Raw genomic sequence first — 17,869 nt, 5'->3', positions numbered from 1 at the left:
ATTTTTTTCATAGACTTTCTGTTTTCTAAGAACTGACTCCTCCCCTTCCGCCCACATAACCCACTAAGGAAAAGCATCTGTTAAAACTGATAAACGCATATGACCCGTCACTACCACAAATCCTTTCCTGACATTACTCTGGGACCTGTACATTCTCAGATTGGACAGGACACGTTTCACGCATTTATCGGACTACCCAATCAACCCTCACTCCCCAATCTATCGTCCCTCCCAGCTCCCCAGTCCCTAACAACCAAATCTAAGGCTCTTCTAGGCCTTTTTGTGGCTTTCTCATTTCTTTTTAGCACTGTATAAATCTCTGTCATGTGAAGTAGGCACCCACCTACTGAAAGACATCTTGGTTGCCTCCAAGTTTGGGCAATTCTGAATAAAGCCGCCATGAACCGCCTGTGTGGGGTGATTTTGCAGTGTTTTGTAAGCATGCACAAAGGGAGATATGCAAAGAACGACCTGACTGCATAAGACAAAATGAGCCTCACGCTCTCTAGAGAGCTGCCTCTTTCTAAGAACACTTGACAAATTAAATCTGGCAAGGAGTCTGGTTTTAGTTTTACACACAGATGAATACACGATGCTTTTACTCAAGCACTTCAAATAGATTTATAAACCCTCAATGTGACGTGAAATCCAGATCTTTCCTTTGTACCTATTAAATTAAATGCATCTGCAGAACTCGAGCGTCCATTTCCCTACGCGCGACCTGAACGCGGGAATGAACAGAGGCAGTGTTGAAAGGCAAGTGGCGATGCCCCTTCACACACACACCACCGGGGGCCAACAGAGATGAGAACATATTTTCAAGCAGAGACACCTGGAGGCCTCTGGAACTGGGTCCAGAAGCCAGTTAGGAGAGTAACCCACTACATCTCAACAACTAACTGCAAACGGGATTAAACAAAAATCACAAGAATCAGGCCCAGGCTGCAGCTCAGCAGTAAAGCATTTACCCAGCATCCACGAGGCCAAGGGGCCATCCAGTCCAACATCAAAAATAATAGATCAATGGATGGATGGTAGATGATAGATAGATAGATGATAGATTGGCAGATAGATAAATGGATAGATGGATAGATGGATGGATGGATGGATGGATGGATGGATGGATGGATAGATAGATAGATAGATAGATAGATAGATAGATAGATAGATAGATAGATAGATAGATGATAGGTAGGTAGGTAGGTAGGTAAGTAGGTACTCTGAGATATAGGCAACTCAGGTCACATGAGCCAAAATTTCAGGAAAAGTGAACTTCACCTTAGACAGACAGAAGCCTCAGACTGCACTGTCTCCTGCCCATTACTCACAGCCAGGATCAGGAGCTACATGAAGGAAGGAAGGTGGTAGCAATGGTATCTAAGAACAAAATCATGTCACGAGAAATGAAGACCAAAAGAAGCCACTTAATTTCCAAAATAAAAAGTCATTCTTATGAGGAAGGACCCTGAACCATCCACTGCTCAGGACCACAGACCCCAGCCATGGGAAGGAAGCAGACTGTTAACCCCAATGCAAGGCATTAGGAGGCCTTGTTCCTAACTGTCCTGTGTGCTAGGGAAGGCCAGCAACAGACCAGAGAGTTTCCCAGCCTGCTTCCCACAGTCCACAGCCCTGGGCTGACCCACACATCTCAGGCTAGGTGGCAGACAGTGGTGGTGGAATGAGCCATCTGCAGCAATCACTGTCATTCAAGTGACAGAAATAGGAAGCAGGGATCTGAGCTCCACCTCCACCTGGGTGCACTCCTGAGGAGAGGGGACCAGAGAACACCTGGGCCTGCCTCTTGCTTTCTTTCAACTGCCAAGTCCCAGGGAAATTGTTAGCCTTGTATAATGTATCCAATTACTGAAGGAAAGCAAGTTGCCCACTCGTGTGCTTCCCTCAGCTGGCAAGCAACAAAATAGTGTCTTTTCCCATTTGGGTAATTTCTCTCCTGATGAAAATTACTTCCAGATCCTGTGTTTTCTGTACTTTGCATTTTCAACCTACATGAAACCTCCTAGCCCTAGAGCAGAAAGGAAGGGAAGGAAAAGAAGTCATTTAAATGTAACACACACACACACAGTGCAGTCACAGAGCCTGGGTATAATGGGTAAATAAAAAAAAATATAAGGTCAAGCCAAGGCTGGGTGTTGACACACTAATGTCCATATATTTGTAGAACTACGGATGGACGGACATTGGACATATGGCTATGCAGGCCTGGGGAATGAATGGCTTTTTTGTTGGCTTCCATGTAAGGTCAAGTGGGCTTTCATTCTATATATCTCACACTATATTATTCATGCTGTTCTCAAAGAGCAATTCTCCTGCCTCAACCATTAACCCAAGAGTAACTGGATCACTCGTAAGCCAACAACACATCTCCTAAAGTCTGTTATGCTAGGAGAAAACTCTAGAGGGTGAGACTTTCATCCTACCAGCTATCAAAATCAGAGGCAGGAAGTGCACAGAGGAAAGAATGGGAATCTCTTGAATTTGCCCTGTCCCCAGAATACTCTTTTCATATGTCACTAGGTAAACCCCAATCGGCCAATAAGAGAAATCGTTTTACCTAAATGTAAGTAACTAAACTTATCGTAAAACAAAAAGATGTGAACAAGATATGAGAGAGGGACCTAGACAGGAGGAGAGGCTGGCGGGGGTAGGAGGGGAAAGGAGTGGGTCAGAATCCGTGGCACATCCGCATGGAATTGTCTGACACAGGTAATACAAAAAAAGAAATCACTCTGCCCTGAAGAGTGGCTTCTATGCACATGATGGCTGGGCACTCCCATCTCAGAGAAGTCCCAAATTCACAATTCCAAATGTGGTCTACACCCTTGCAAAAGCCAAAGAGCCTATGGTAAACCATCCTAATCCTGGGGCAATTATATTACAGATAAACAGTGAACAATAACAACATCCTTAGTTACCACCCTCACCCCCACCAACCCCCACCCACGCCTCGGCAGTTCGATGGTTAATATCCTGACTCACCCCATCCCGGACAAAGGGGAAGCTGTACATCACACATCACTGAATCTCCCGAGGGCGCCTCCGAAGGTCATACTCCCCACCATATAAAGAATGATTTCTTAAAAGAATAAATGGACTCGCCCAGAATTTCAACCCACTCAAAAAAATGTACTATGAAACACAGCAAACATCCTGAATACACGGACACGGTTTGGCCCACTGGACTTCTGTAAACACATTAGAAAAATAAGAGTTCTTAGCCCAAGGCTAGAATCACAAGCACTGTCAGTGACTTGGTTTCTCCATCATGGTCAGAGGCCACGTTGGTTTGCAAGCAGCCAATGGCAGCATCCTCCACTGTGCCCTCAAAGCCTTAGCACCTGTACGGCCATCTGAAGTTCAATCCCTGACAACTGTTTCTCTCAGCATTCTGCCATTAATCACCCTCCCTGTCTGGTTTCTCTTCATGACAGAACTTCCTTTTTCCATCAAAGCTTTAGGCCCTCATTCCACAGATTAATACTGTGTGACCAGCTGGAAACCACACTTATAACCAGGGCCCTGCTCTCCACTGACTACCTGGGATTTCAGGTGCCCTCCCCTGAGCCTAACCCAGGTTTCTGGAAGAGACTTTTTTCTTTCCAAACCATGAAAGTAATGACAGGCAGTCCCTCACTGCCCCCACTCTGGTTCATTCATTCAGTGAGAAAATCAAACTCTACAGCGCATCAATTAAGGCCTGCGCTCCATGCTCTCTGGCTCCTTCCCAAGCTAAACACTGACTGCTGTAAGTCCCACTGACTGCTGTCTGGACTGAGCTCAGACCAGAGCACGCAGCCATTGTGGAGTTCTCCTTCTGTTTACCCACTGTCAAGTGGGTATTTCCCAGGCTGCCGTCCTCATTCCAGAGACTGGCTGCAGCCACTCTACCCCCACCTAGTCAACCAAATGTGACATCAAAGGAGCTCCAGAATGGCCATCTGTCCCTGCCACACCAATGTTTATGCAATGTGGGCAGGAGAGAGACAAGCCAGAGGAAGTGTCCCAAGCATCCATCTCAAAGCTCCGACACCCTAAACCATATAAACCACAGACTGACACCACCCAAGGTCTTCTTCTATCCAGATGGTCCCCTATTCCTTAAAAGGATTAGAAAGTGATTTAACTTTTCTGGGGGAATTCAAAGAGCTCACTCCATCTGTGGACAAATATCTAAAACTAAAACAAGATTCCCAATTCTGCAGTTTTCCAAATATGATCCATCCACACCGCGAGACATTCCTAGTCATAGAGTTTGAAGTAACACTTTAGCCAGTTCACAAAACACTAAAGACCTTGTCAGAACAGAACCAAAAAACAAAGTTCCAGAGTCAGTGTGACATTATCACCAAAGGTCCTGCTCCTCTATACAGTCAATGTGATGTCATCACCAAAGGTCCTCCTTCTCTCTAGCATCAATGTGACATCATCAAAGACTTACTTCTATCAAAGGCCTTACTTCTAGAGTGGATGTGACATCACCAAAGGCCCCACTTCCCTTTAAAGTCAATGTGACATCATCACCAAAGGCCCTCCTTCTCTCTAAAGTCAATGTGACATTATCACCAAAGGCCCTGCTTCTCTCTAGAGTCAATGTGACATCATCACCAAAGGCCCTGCTTCTCTCTAGAGTCAATGTGACATCATAACCAAAGGCCCTGCTTCTCTCTAGAGTCAATGTGACATCATCACCAAAGGCCCTGCTTCTCTCTAGAGTCAATGTGACATTGTCATCAAAGGCCCTGCTTCTCTTTAGAACAGAAGGTCTGTGTGCATGGGGACAGAAGTGAATAGAGATGGGTTCAGTCAGTTATGTGGGTTCTGTCTCTGGATTCAAAGAAGAGACTCTCACATAGCACAGGAAGGAGGTTCACTCACACAGTCTAACCCTCGTGTCTACCTCTCTACATCCATACATCCAACCAGCTGCAGACTAAGAGTACTTTAAAAAACATACCTCTGTACAACGAAGTACAGATAAAATGTTTGTCATTGTTCTCTAAGTAACACTGTGTAATAGTTTCATAGCATTTATATGGTGTCAGGCATTAGAAGTTCAAGAAAGAAGTCCACAGAAGCAGGCTGACAGTGCCATGGGGAATTGAACATCTGCGTGTTTTGTTTGAGATGCAAAGAGATCTTAGAACTCATCTCCCTGCCCTGACTGAGAGCACTTAGCAGAATGCCAAGTACACAGTAGGTGCTCAATGTATGCAGTCTATTTGTTTCTTTAAAGACAGGTTCTCACGCCGGGCAGTGGTGGCACACGCCTGTAATCCCAGCACTCTGGGAGGCAGAGGCAGGCAGATTTCTGAGTTCAAGGCCAGCCTGGTCTACAGAGTGAGTTCCAGGACAGCCAGGGCTATACAGAGAAACCCTGTCTCGAAAAACCAAAATCCAAAATCCAAAATCCAAAAAAAAAAAAAAAACCAAACAAACAAACAAACAAACAAAAAAGACAGGTTCTCACTAAGTAGCCTAACTGGTCTGGAACCTGCTATGTACACCAGGCTGGTGTGATTCCCAGCATGCAATCTCCTTCCTTTGGTTTTCGGACTTCCAGACTGGCTGGCCATCTCTCCACTATCTAACAATGAAGGACACACCCAAGAGGCAGAGAGTGTCTGGTATGTGGTCGACATTGCTGTGAACTATGGCCAGCCACCAGATAAAGCTCAACACACTGAATTCCAATTGATATCTTCCAAGCAGGAGGATGGAGCAAGATGCTCGGCAAGTTTATCTTCCCACTTCCATGGAACAGGCTTAGCCACGGGCCTGAGCACTGGGAGCAAACGGACATTATTCATCACATAAACGTGCTTTGGCTCCCGAGGGGTGGGCGGGCTCTGCGCTGCAAGCCAAGGGATGATGCATCCATCGCATACCTCAGCTGGAGCAGCTGCAGTGGACACAGGCGGGCTCAGACAAGCACGGCCCCCTCGGGTCCGCCCCTCGCCGCCTTCAGTCTAGCTCTTTCACCCTGGTGTTTCCCTCACTTGAAGAACTCAGAAACAAATGACATTGCTCTGGAAGTCTCTGAGCAGGTTTTAGGTGACCTCTAAAGACTTCCTAGGTGGGAAAGAGCCCTAAAGATTTGCAACAAAGGAGCTGGAGAGATGGCTCAGCGGTTAAGAGCACTGACTGCTCTTCCGAAGGTCCTGAGTTCAACTCCCAGCAACCACATGGTGGCTCACAACCATCTGTAATGGGATCAGATGCCCTCTTCTGGAGTGTCTGAAGAGAGTGACAGTGTACTCAAATACTTAAAATAACTTTAAAAACAACAACAACCTCTCTTGTTCTTGCTCTTGCCTTCCTGCTCCTGCCCTCTCCCCATTCCCTCCCCCCCCACTCCTCTCCTTCCTCCCCCCCCCCTCTCTCTGCTACCCTCTCAATTCCCCTCCCCATGCCCTAAATAAATTCTATTCTATACTTTTAAAAAAAAAAATTGCAACACAGGAAGATTTTCAAGAGAAAGGGCGGACAGGCAACACTAGGAACTTGGAGTCAAGGAGTCTGGAGAAGGAAGGCGGCAGGAGGTAGTCAACAGGAGGTGACAATGTAGAGAGCCAGGGGAAGATTGCTCCAGGGAAAGCAAGGACACCATGCCCTGACAGAGTCCTGGTAGACTGGTCTGAGAGCAGCCTCTCCTGAGGCACTCAAGTAACCCAGGAAGCCATGCAAAGGATTCATGCCAAGGAGAGTTTAGGGCCGGCCATCAGCCCCACAGGAGAGGTAGAGCAACGGGACCAGGGTCTGCGTTCTGTAACTGACTTAAGCCAGAGTCAAGACAAACTTGTGGTATGGTAGGCCATGGAGGAGCAGAAGCCACAGGAAGTCCACGGGGAAGGGATAAGGGGAAACCTGGGTGGCGCCTGGGGACATCTTTCCAGTGGGAAGCTCTCACAAAGGATGAAATAAAGGTTTGGGGACTCCTGAGTACTTGATCAAAGGGGAGCCAATCCCTCTCAGAGAAGCCCTCCCACAGAAAGAGACTGGGTCCCAAGGGTAAGGGACAGAAGACAGGCAGAGTGCATTACTGCACAGGAGCAACTGTTGCTGACGTCATCTCTACCTCTTGAGAAGAGCACATAACCCAATTAGGGTCACACAGTGTGATAAAAACACCCAAGGAGCTTTCTCTAGCAGCTGCTGGGCATGTCAGAGGGGTGTGGCCAGGGCTGGCTCTGGATTCTGGCAGGGAGGAGCGACTGGCAATACTGGAAGAACAGGTTGTAGCAGGGCCCACAGCAGGACTGGAAATGCTGGTGGGAAATCTCAGAAGCTGCAGGGGTCTGTTAGGCCTGAGGGAAGCAGCTGCCTTTCTGGTTTCTATTTTGTTCAAAGCCGGCACCCACCAGCATCTTACCAAAACCTGCTTAAATTAACATTAAAAAAAAAAAGAATCCACAATGTACCATCGCCCAGGCTGGGGCAGGTTAGTGAGCAGCAGGCAACCCTGCGGAGAACAATACAGCAACTCGCATTGCTCAAAAGTTCCTATTAAAAAAAAAAAGACATTTGTTTTAAGTGTATGAGTGTTTTCCCTGGATGTATGTAACTACACCAGGTGTGTGCCAGATGTCTGTAGAGGCCAGAGGAGGACATGGGAATCCCTTGGAATTAGTGTTATAGACAGTTGTGAGCCACCACATGAGTGCTGGGAACTGAACCCATGTCCTCTGGAAGAATAGCAGATGCTCTTATCTGCTAAGCCACTGCTCCATCTGCTCAAAAGTACCTCTTGGTGATGATCATTCTCTCCCAATAAAGGCAAATACGAACTAGAGTGACACCATTGTCCCCAACCACAGAGGGGAAATGAAGTGTACGTGACCCTTTCTGCTGGACTTCCAAGAAAGAAAGTTATCTTTTTGAAGCCTTCCTCCAAGTGACTCATGCATGTTTTAGTCCCGGATCCCTTCTGGTAAAGTTCCAGACTGGTCACACAATGAAACTGTCCGGTCTGACCACAGCAATGACACTCCCACGAAATGTCAAGCTTTCCCCAAACAGGCCTTGCAGGTAGAAGAAGCCTGAGCCTCTCTCATGTAATATGATCCTACACGCAACAAACACACACATTGGAATACCTGGTTTCCCCCAGTGCTGTCAGATCTGTTCTTTCTTCCCCTTTCCTGCTACCCAGACAAGCAAGCCAAAGGGAATCGGGAAACTCAGAGGTAGGAAATCAACCTCTAAAGTCTCCAAACAATGCAACAGTAGCCGGTGCCCTAAGAACCTGGAACCCTCACATGTCTCAAAGCCTGATTCCTGGTGAGAAGAACAGAAGCCTCCACCCCCTAGGACCAGTCACCAACAGCGAACTTTCCATTGCATCTGCACAATACTCTAAGACAATAAAGACGTGACGGTCATAGAGTCAAATGCTTATTCTGTGAACACCATACTTACCCCAGGCCAAACAGAAGAGCCTTGGTCAGGATCTCCAAAGGTGCCATCTGAAGGCGCTGCTCAAGTCCTGAGTAAGGGACTGGGATTCAGAACATCATAGTCGCTGGGACTGATGCTCCCTTCCCCTTCCTCAGTCTTCCTTTCAGATCTGGAAAGCTGGGTTTCGGTCCACAATGGTTCTACCTGTCAGAGCAGATAGAGACTAGGTTTAGGCTCATTTTGCTTCAAAAACATGAATAAGAGTATTGTTGAACAGTTTGCCCCAAGACTGAAACATTCCATTCTGCATAGAAATTCCTTAAGCATAAAGATAAATGACTCTAGTTTCAGGAAGTCCCCAAAACTGACCAGATTCACTAGGCCTCTCCCTGACAGGGTAAACAGTAAAACAGAAGATTCCCAGACAATCCAAGCCGCCTAGAAGACTCTGAGGCTAGACCATCTGCCTGGAAGAAGCAGGAACCAGTTGAGTTGCCTGCAAGGTTTATACTAGAGTCACCTGGAAAGGACTGTCCGACCTGTTGAGCTGCCTGCAGGCTGTGCAGAGCGCTCCAGATTCCCAGCTTTTCTGAGTTGTCACCCAGGCTGGGGTGGGCTTTGGTGATACAGCTGTCTTTACAGGAGTCAGTTCTATCCTATAAGTAACCCTTCACCCATATTCCTATAAGTAACCAATAAAACTCACTGGTTTACCAAGCTGGACTTTGGTGGTATCGGTATTTGGTCTGTCATGGGGTCCCTATCCAGAGTTGTGTGTGCCTAGTCTTCCCAGAAAAAGTTTTGTCACTCAAATGGACACAGAAAAAGCACCTCAAGTGTCACAGCCAGTACTTTACTGCTGCAGATTACAGGAACGCTTGGGAAAGAGACCTGTGTCTAAAGCATCCGGGGGACATTTCCAGGCTCTTCATCTACTAGGCTTTGCAGACGAGGGCATGGCAGTGGCTGTATCTGCCCACCCCAACTCTCGGCTTGTGGAAACCCCAGGGTGCTGAATGAAACTCTATGATTAGGAGAATGTCTCGAACCCTCCCTAAAACACCATGCAAACAAAACTTCCCCAAAAGAGGTGATATTTGCTCCCCCAAACTCTCACCAGATAAACACCGTGGCGACACTAGTTCATGTGCACTCAAAGAAGGGGCAAGACACATGTGAGAACTCCACCTTCCCTTCCTCCCTCCCTCTAGTATCCACTGGAATGAAACAGCACCAGCACGGGATAGCCTAGCAGAGCAGACAGGCTGGACCAGGCGCAGCTGTTGTCCTTGAAGAGAATTTCACACCTGAAGCTTATCAGTTACAATCTATCCTTGGGTGCAACAGAGAATGACTACCCCTATACAAAGAACTGAATGCTACTCCAGCTAACCATCACCCCTCCCCTCCCCCACCTCTTGTAACTCTAGATGCATAAATACGTGCACAAATCACACCATCCCTTATAGATCAACAATCCCTAAGAAGATCAAGTGGTTCTGGACTGGAGGACCTCAAAACCCAACATCCCTTTCTAAAACCCACCTCTGCCCTGAGCTCTCTCTTCCCCCCAGCTCAGCTGTGACAGAAGCATGCTTGCCTGGTGGAGGCTCATCCACTTCTGTGGAGAAGGAAATGAGAGAAAGGTGGAGAGGAAAGAGAGATAACTGAAAATAATAACACTCCCGGGAAGGGAAGGGAAGCCCTGGGAAGAAGCTGACAATCGTTTGGCCATCACTTAACTAAGAAACTAAGATTAAAGCACGGGAAATGGAGAAGGTGTCCCTGGCAATCTACCCTCTCCTAGTGAGGAGGGGACAGAGAGGGAGATCACTTTATCCCATTCCCAATTCTATTTTTTCCTTTCTCATTATTCTCATAGGCAGACAGAGGTGCTGAGATTGCAAGTTTGACCAGAAAGGACTAAAACAGGAGACACTCAATGAGCTGCTCCTCACCAAGAGCCTACTGTGTGCCAAATCACATGAGAGATGTCGTGCTACTCACCAAGAGCCTACTGTGTGCCAAATCACATGAGAGATGTCCTGCTCCTCACCAAGAGCCTACTGTGTGCCAAATCACATGAGAGGTGTCCTGCTCCTCACCAAGAGCCTACTGTGTGCCAAATCACATGAGAGATGTCGTGCTACTCACCAAGAGCCTACTGTGTGCCAAATCACATGAGAGATGTCGTGCTACTCACCAAGAGCCTACTGTGTGCCAAATCACATGAGAGGTGTCCTGCTCCTCACCAAGAGCCTACTGTGTGCCAAATCACATGAGAGATGTCGTGCTACTCACCAAGAGCCTACTGTGTGCCAAATCACATGAGAGATGTCGTGCTACTCACCAAGAGCCTACTGTGTGCCAAATCACATGAGAGATGTCGTGCTACTCACCAAGAGCCTACTGTGTGCCAAATCACATGAGAGGTGTCCTGATACTCACCAAGAGCCTACTGTGTGCCAAATCACATGAGCGGTATCCTACATGAAACCTGGAAAGTAAAATCCCACAGCCACAAGTCGTTCGTGTGTTTACCTCATCCCTGGAGATATGAACGTTCACGGGTTAAGCTGCGAGACTTCACAGCTAACTGGCAAAGCCAGAGTCAAAGCCCTTACATCGCCACATGCTCAGAAAGGTTGCTCTAAACTTTAGAGCACTCAGGCTCATGCATTAAATATGAACAGAAATGAAATGTTCCTCCCCAGTCATTACCACAAATTTGTCTACTCTCGCACAAGGTAAATGTGTATTGCCGAGAGGGCTGAATGCTCCCACACTCCACAGTAAATCACCTCGAAGCTTCATGCATACTCTGGCTGGATGCTTCTAAAAGAATTTCACAGGGTGTGCCCCAGTGAATACATAAAATCCACCTTGGAACAATTTGGACCAATATGCACGCTGCTAACAAACAGAAAGGCTGCTATAACAAACAGAAAAACACCATCAACGTCAAAGACACAAAGACAAGTACATAATGTCTTCCTCCTTACAGCAAAGGGACTCAGTGTCTTGTTTGCAAAGGATGTCATCAAACCTTCCTGACAGCATCCCATAGGCAGGATTGTTTAGATGTACACTTCAGTGTTTTTAATTCAGGAAGGAGGTGGACTTTGTGTGTCAAGTACAAACCCAAGTTGGTTCTTCTAACAGCAACAACACCGACAACATGTTAGTAAGTCTGATCAAGAAAATACACACAGGTGGGAGAGCGTGGCTTGGTGGTGTGGCACTTGCCTAAGACATCAAGTTTAGCCCCAGTAAAACAAACACACACACTACACACACACACATGCGCGTGGGGGGGGCGGGGGGGGTGGAGAGAAAAGGAACAAATATAACCAATACCAAGAATGAAAAAAATGAAAAAGGAAACATTTTAACACATGCCTCAGTCTTTAAAAACAATCTATCCAATATGTCTGTATACCAATATACTTTAAACCTTGCAAGAACTTGTTAACTTCCAACAAAAATTAGTTACTGAATCTATTTCAGTGGTCCTACAGATCTGTGACAAACTGTATTCAAAACTTTAAAAGTATATAAAACAAACAGAGCCAAACCAGGAGGGGGAAGAGGGGAAGAGGAGGACAAAAGAAGACTATAACACAAGAACTGGAGCTTTTCAGACACTTAGTGGTCCTAGAGCAAATCCTCCCAGTCTCCCCATGCATCCCCAGTGAGCCCTTCACCCGTGACTCACTGCTTCCCCTTCCCCTGAGGGTCACTGTCCTATAAATCCCATCCATTACTCAGTGCTGTCCGGGCCATCACAAGATCCAGTTCAGCTGCCTCCTGCAGAGCGACAGATAACAGGTTCCTCAGAAGTCGGTGCTCACAGCCACCTACCTCCTGGCCTGTTTCTGGAACCATCTAAGAGCTAGCAGGTGTGACAGCTTGGGCTATGCCACCTGTTCTCCCCTGAGACAGGTCTAATTGGAAGAGTAATTCCTTTGCAAGTAGATTTTACCTTCAAGGAAGCAGAAGGTTCCCGGCAGCCTGCTCCCTGCTCCTCAATACCAGAGTGGAAGACTGTTGAGACAGCCAAACCATCCCCTGTGACACTAGGAAAATGACCAGATCAGCTAAGAACACCTACCATTCCACTCTCTTAAAACTAGGAAAGAACTTGCTGCAAAATGGATAGTTAGTTGCAAACCTAAGAGGCAGCCATCTCCTCATCTTTATTATAAAAGTAACTTCATGAAGGATTAGCTAATAGCAAACATACAAAATCCTGGCTCCAAACGCATCACCAAATCACTGATGAGATCTGAAATATGCAAAACAGGTATGTCAGCCTCAAAAAAAACAAAAAAACAAAAAAAAAACAAAACGCCCTTCTGACTTCACACATCAATCAAAGACCACACACCCAGGAAAGCCTACTGAAAACAAAAATCAGGACATGGGGGGTGGGGGGAGCAGAGGAGGGAACACGAATTCATGCTTTGCTAGGAGATACTGTCTCTTACAAAGACCCGAATCCCGGTGCCACTCTCCAGCCAAACTTCCTGTCTTCACCCCACCCAAAATTCGATTAGGCAATCAATCAGATCAACCAGTTGCGTTGCGGCAGAAAAACTCACATCAAAAAAAGAAATTCCAGATAAACAAAGAGTTTTCCCCTCTCTTCATGGCAAAGGGGCTTTTAGCTCAACTAACCCAACTGCAAAACTAGTAGGAAAACAGGAGACTTCCAGACCCTCATTCCAGAAGTCCCATCCAGGTGTTGATCAGGAGCCACAGCTTCAGAATATCTCCCAAGGAAACCAGTCCTGCCTAGAATCCCAGACCTCTCCTAGGGCGTTCCCTCCACACACCACCCACCCCCTACCCTATACACAGCCTAAGCGCCCGAGGCGCACACTCAGCACCGGTGGGTCTCAGGCAGGAAGCATTCTTGGTGTGTGTCAAGATCAGTCTCGCAGTCTCTTTCCCGTTCCCCATTCGATGATCCTCGCTTAGGCAAGAGAGACTGATGAAGTTTTCGAGCCTGAACCCCTTTTCCCGGGGATCAAAACCCGTGTGCCAATCTACTTCCCACAGCACAACTGAAAAGCGAAGTGCTCTGGAGGGCAGCATAGAAACTAAGCAGGGCCAGGGCTCTGGTCATTCAGTCTCCCAGCCCCAGACCTCAGTAAAGAGTTCCGGGGCTCCCACCCATCCTCCGCACAGCCTCACGCAGCAGCTTTCCCAGGGCACCCAGCGCCGGAGGATTGCGGGTGGAAAATGGATCTAATTTTCGGAAGCTCACCCGCGGCTCAGCGAGGCGCACACTCCCGGCTGCCGTTCCATCTCTCCAACTTCCAGTAACTGAAATCAGGAAGCTGTAGCCTTCCCCGCTGCCGCTGCCGGCGAGGGAGTGGGTGTAACTTGTGAAGTTTCGTGCTATGATGAATCTGGTCATTTGGGTGTGTTGGAGAGGGCCCAGGGCGGCGGTGGCTCCTCCTCCTCCTCCTCTTCTTCCTCCTCCTCCCCCTCCCCGCCCCTTTCTTCAATTAAATTCTCGCCTTTGGCGTTCCTTTGCCTAGCTGAGGACTCCTCTGGCTGTCATTCAGTCCCAGCACTCTGCTCGGCCAAGTCCTGGAGATTTCTTCCTATGGGGTCTTAACTATTTCACAAGTGTAACTGGGCTCTGCACAAAGCATAGGCTCCCGCTTGCTTTCCCCTACATAGCAATACCTTGGTGTCTCATAAAGGATAGCAACACCCCCTTACCTGCTCCCCCAGGAGCAGAGCCCTGCATAGTTGCTAGACAGAGACACAATTCCTAAACATTTGTTTAAACATAGAAATCAGACAAGGTGTGTGTGTGGGGGGGGGGGACCAAAAAAAAAAAAAAAGGACCTTTTTAAAACCAACGCTAACTGCTAACACAGTGCAGATTGTCCAGAAAACCCTCCAGAAGCTCTTCTTTTGCTGGCCCTCTAAACAGAAAACCGCCATATGTTTGACTCCCATGAACAACATTTATAGGACAGTTTCTAAAAATTGCAGGGGAAGCCCGCTCGCTTCCTTTTCCCTCACTCCAAAGAGTACTCTTCTCCAGGCTCCACCTTGGTTTCCAAACATTAGTTTCATTAAATAAAACTTCTAATGGCCAAAGACAAAAAGAAGCCTCAGTTGTGGCGGGTCAGAAGGAAGGAAGGAAGCAACCACAATGTAGCAAGCCAGAAACCTGCAGACAAGCCAGATAACCTATCTGAAATGGCCGAAGCAGTCGTGGATGAAATTGACAGATGAATAAAGCATCACTGCCTAAGGTTGTTAGCTGTATCAAAAGTCAAAGATACTGGGGCTGGAGAGATGGCTCTGAGGTTAAGCGCACTGACTGCTGTTCCAGAGGTCCTGAGGTCAATTCCCAGCAACCACATGGTAGCTCACAACCATCTGGAATGGGAACCATTGCCCTCTTCTGGTGTGTCTGAAGACAGCTACAGTGTACTCATGTAAATGAGATTTAAAATAAAAAGTCAAAGATATTGACCCCCCCACCCCCACCACATGGAAGGGACTTTCCCCAAATATATGGACCACAAAAACAGAAATACAGTAGTCATTAAAGGGATCATAGTGACCAGAATTACAGGAAGGAAGGAAGGAAGGAAGGAAGGAAGGAAGGAAGGAAGGAAGGAAGGAAGGAAGGAAGGAAGGAAGGAAGGAAGGAAACCTTTGAGGCTGGGAAACTGGCTCTGCTGGTAAGAAATGGGTCTACGGTGTTTGTCAAGCAGATATGAGGACCTGAATAAGCCCCGCCCCTGGAGGGAAAAATCCAAAACATCCAAGCACACTGGCACTCGCCAGTAACCCTAGTATTGTGGAGACAAGGATGGGGGGATCCACTGGAATTGCTGGCCAGCAGAGGTGACTGTGAGCCCCAAGTTCATTGAGATACCCTTCCTCAAAATACAAAATGGAGAACAACGGAAGAGGTTGTTCAGCCTCTGGCTTCCGCAGACACAAATGAAAATGTACATGTGTGCACATGAACACACACACACACACAAATGCAATGTAACTCCCAGAACAGCGATCAGAGTTAATGTGATGGGTACCACGAGTTTTAAACATGACAGAAATGTGCCCACATGCATAAGACAGGCTGGCTAATCTTTAGGATCTTGGTAATCTGCAGAGGTTGGCATAAGGAAGAAAACAAGTCCCACCACGCCCGTGCATGGGTCTGAAGGAGCAAAACGCAGTGTCTACAGTGAGCAGGGTGATTGCACGCCAGAGAATATTTGTAAGTGTGGTGTTCCATCTTCCCAACTTGGGGAGAGATTCCACTGGGGAGAATATGGGATGCTGCCAGACACCTACAACATACAGGACAGCGCCCATAACAAAGGACCAGCCAGCCAGAGCCATGAGAGTCCACAGTGCTGGCATAGAAAGTCCAGGACAGAGGTGTTACCATGAGCTGCTGTCTGCTGTTTCGGCCACCCCTGTGGTATCATCAGTGTCACAGACTCCAGGAATATCGCCCTCCTTCTTTTGCACAGACTAGCACTTGCTGGCTGAGGGCCATCTGTGGAGGCTAGGCAGAAGGGGGGGGGGGCGGGTCAGCCACAGGAAGACCCTTGGTGTGGGGTGCGAACTCAGTGTCCCCACACGAACAGAGGTGATGAATAACTGAACTGAGGTGGAAAATACTAAAGGGGTGAGGAGAAGCACTAGCCTACGCCGGAAAAGGAAGGGTGTTTAATCTTGTTCCAGTTTTATCAGAAGAATGTGACGAATCACTAACCCTAACCTAAAATGAGCTCCTTGGTCCACGTGGGAAACACATCGCTTCCTAAGAAGTTTCTTCAAGTTTTATCTTATTCCCAGTTCACACATAGCTGTATAAGTTTGTCGGGTACAAGCTGACGCTTCCACGCCTGTGTACAGAGCACGATGCTCACGGCAGGTTGGCTGATTGACCCACCACCTGGAGCCCACTCTGGTAGACACAGTCCGCTCCCTGCTACCCAGCTGTCTTGAAGGATACAGTGCATCTCCGCCTACTGTCTGCTGTGCCCTACATTCTTGAACTAACTGTAGAGCTTTACAGTGCCCTTTGACCAGTCTCTCCCTCCCCATCCCCAAGTCTTCCTCCAGCTTCTGGTAACCATTATTACATCTGTTCCAGTGTGAATGAGAATGTCTGCCACATAAACTCCCACATCTCAATACTGAAGGTCCCAGCTGGCGGCACAGCTGGGCAGGGGGTAGAGCCTTGCTGAAGGAGGTGCCTCCCAGGAACCAGGCTTTGAGGTTTCGTTTGCCTCACCGACTTCCAGGTCAGTCTCTCTTGCTATTGGCTAAGGATGTGATTCCCTCAGCTTCCTGATCCAGTTACCTCCCCTACCCCCCCCCAAGGACTCCTCCCTCTCTACAACCATAAGCTGTAGGCTTTGTTTTGGTCATGGTTTGGTCATGGTGTTTCATCACGTACATGATACAGAGAGCTTAAGGGGCCTTTGGGAGATGCAGTGTGTTGGAGGAAATGTCACTGGTGGTGGGCTTTGAGAGTTCATCGCTGGGCTCTAATTCCTGTTTGCTTTATTTCCTGTGTGTGAATAAAGATGTGACCCACCAGCTCCCTGCTCCTGCTGTCAAGTCTCACCCACCGTTATAGAATCTAACCTTCTGGAACCAAAAAACACTCTCCTATGAGTCCTTGGGTCCTGGTGTTTGTTTCAAAACAATGGAAAGCAACGAATACTCTACCCTAAGAAGTGTGTCCTGTAACTCTTGGATCCCACAGACTTTCAGTTCTTCCTTCTGAGATGATTAATTTCTCCCTGGAAGGAGAGAAAAAGATGGTGGCATTTGTCTGGTGTTTTACCCGGTTCTTCCCAGGAGATGGCTAGCTCATTTTTTAATGCCCCCAAAGCCACACTAAGGCACCGGATGAGCTTATGCTCTGATTGGACCGATTCAGCTCCTGCCCCCCTCCCTGTATCTTAGGCCTGAAAGTGGAGTTCCCTGTGGCAGTTTTTGGAGACCACCAGAGACTCCTTGAAGTCTCGTGTGAAACATCCGTGAGGATATAATTAGCACCTAACACCTGCTGTTGTCGTCTAGTGCCTGGGAATTTTCAAAAGACCTGGACGGACAGCTGCTGACACAGTGAAACCCACCAACACCTGAACAGAAGAGAAGCTTCCAGGCTCAGCAGCCCTCTCAGAAGAATGTCACGTCTCACCAAACCATGTGCTCCTAAGACTAGAAGGTTGCTCAGGGAGAATGAAGCCAGAGGGCCCCCCCAACCCCGCACTCCCCCTCCCCGCAATACACACACATCAGATCAATGCCATCTTCCCAGCGTCTTAACCTGAAATTTAACATTCACGGATTTTTTTCTTCTCTCTTAAAAAGACTTATGCACTTAGGAAAAGAAATATATAAATGTAGTTTTGAACCTCACCAAAGCAATAGACTTGGGCATAAAGAT

At 47.6% G+C, this 17,869-nt stretch overlaps 1 protein-coding gene across 15 annotated transcripts in view; it reads right to left on the bottom strand.

The window, feature by feature from the left end:
- Tiam1 (TIAM Rac1 associated GEF 1) overlaps window positions 1-17,869 on the bottom strand; it is a 344,338-nt gene that overhangs the window by 169,333 nt on the left and 157,136 nt on the right. For 11 of the 15 annotated variants that reach the window (XM_052157908.1, XM_052157899.1, XM_052157893.1 and 8 more), the window contains one exon: window positions 8,437-8,619. The gene's annotated coding sequence lies outside the window, so the exon portion shown is untranslated. Of the gene's footprint in view, window positions 1-8,436; window positions 8,620-13,684; window positions 13,819-17,142; window positions 17,217-17,869 lie in introns of those variants that run through there. The other 4 variants (XM_052157895.1, XM_052157900.1, XM_052157902.1 and 1 more) reach the window with 2 other exon arrangements.

Source organism: Apodemus sylvaticus, chromosome 15, assembly GCF_947179515.1.
Source record: "Apodemus sylvaticus chromosome 15, mApoSyl1.1, whole genome shotgun sequence".
NCBI classification, from domain to species: domain Eukaryota; kingdom Metazoa; phylum Chordata; class Mammalia; order Rodentia; family Muridae; genus Apodemus; species Apodemus sylvaticus.
The sequence above is the reverse complement of the archived record's forward strand: the minus strand, read 5'-3'. Positions and strand labels throughout refer to the sequence as shown.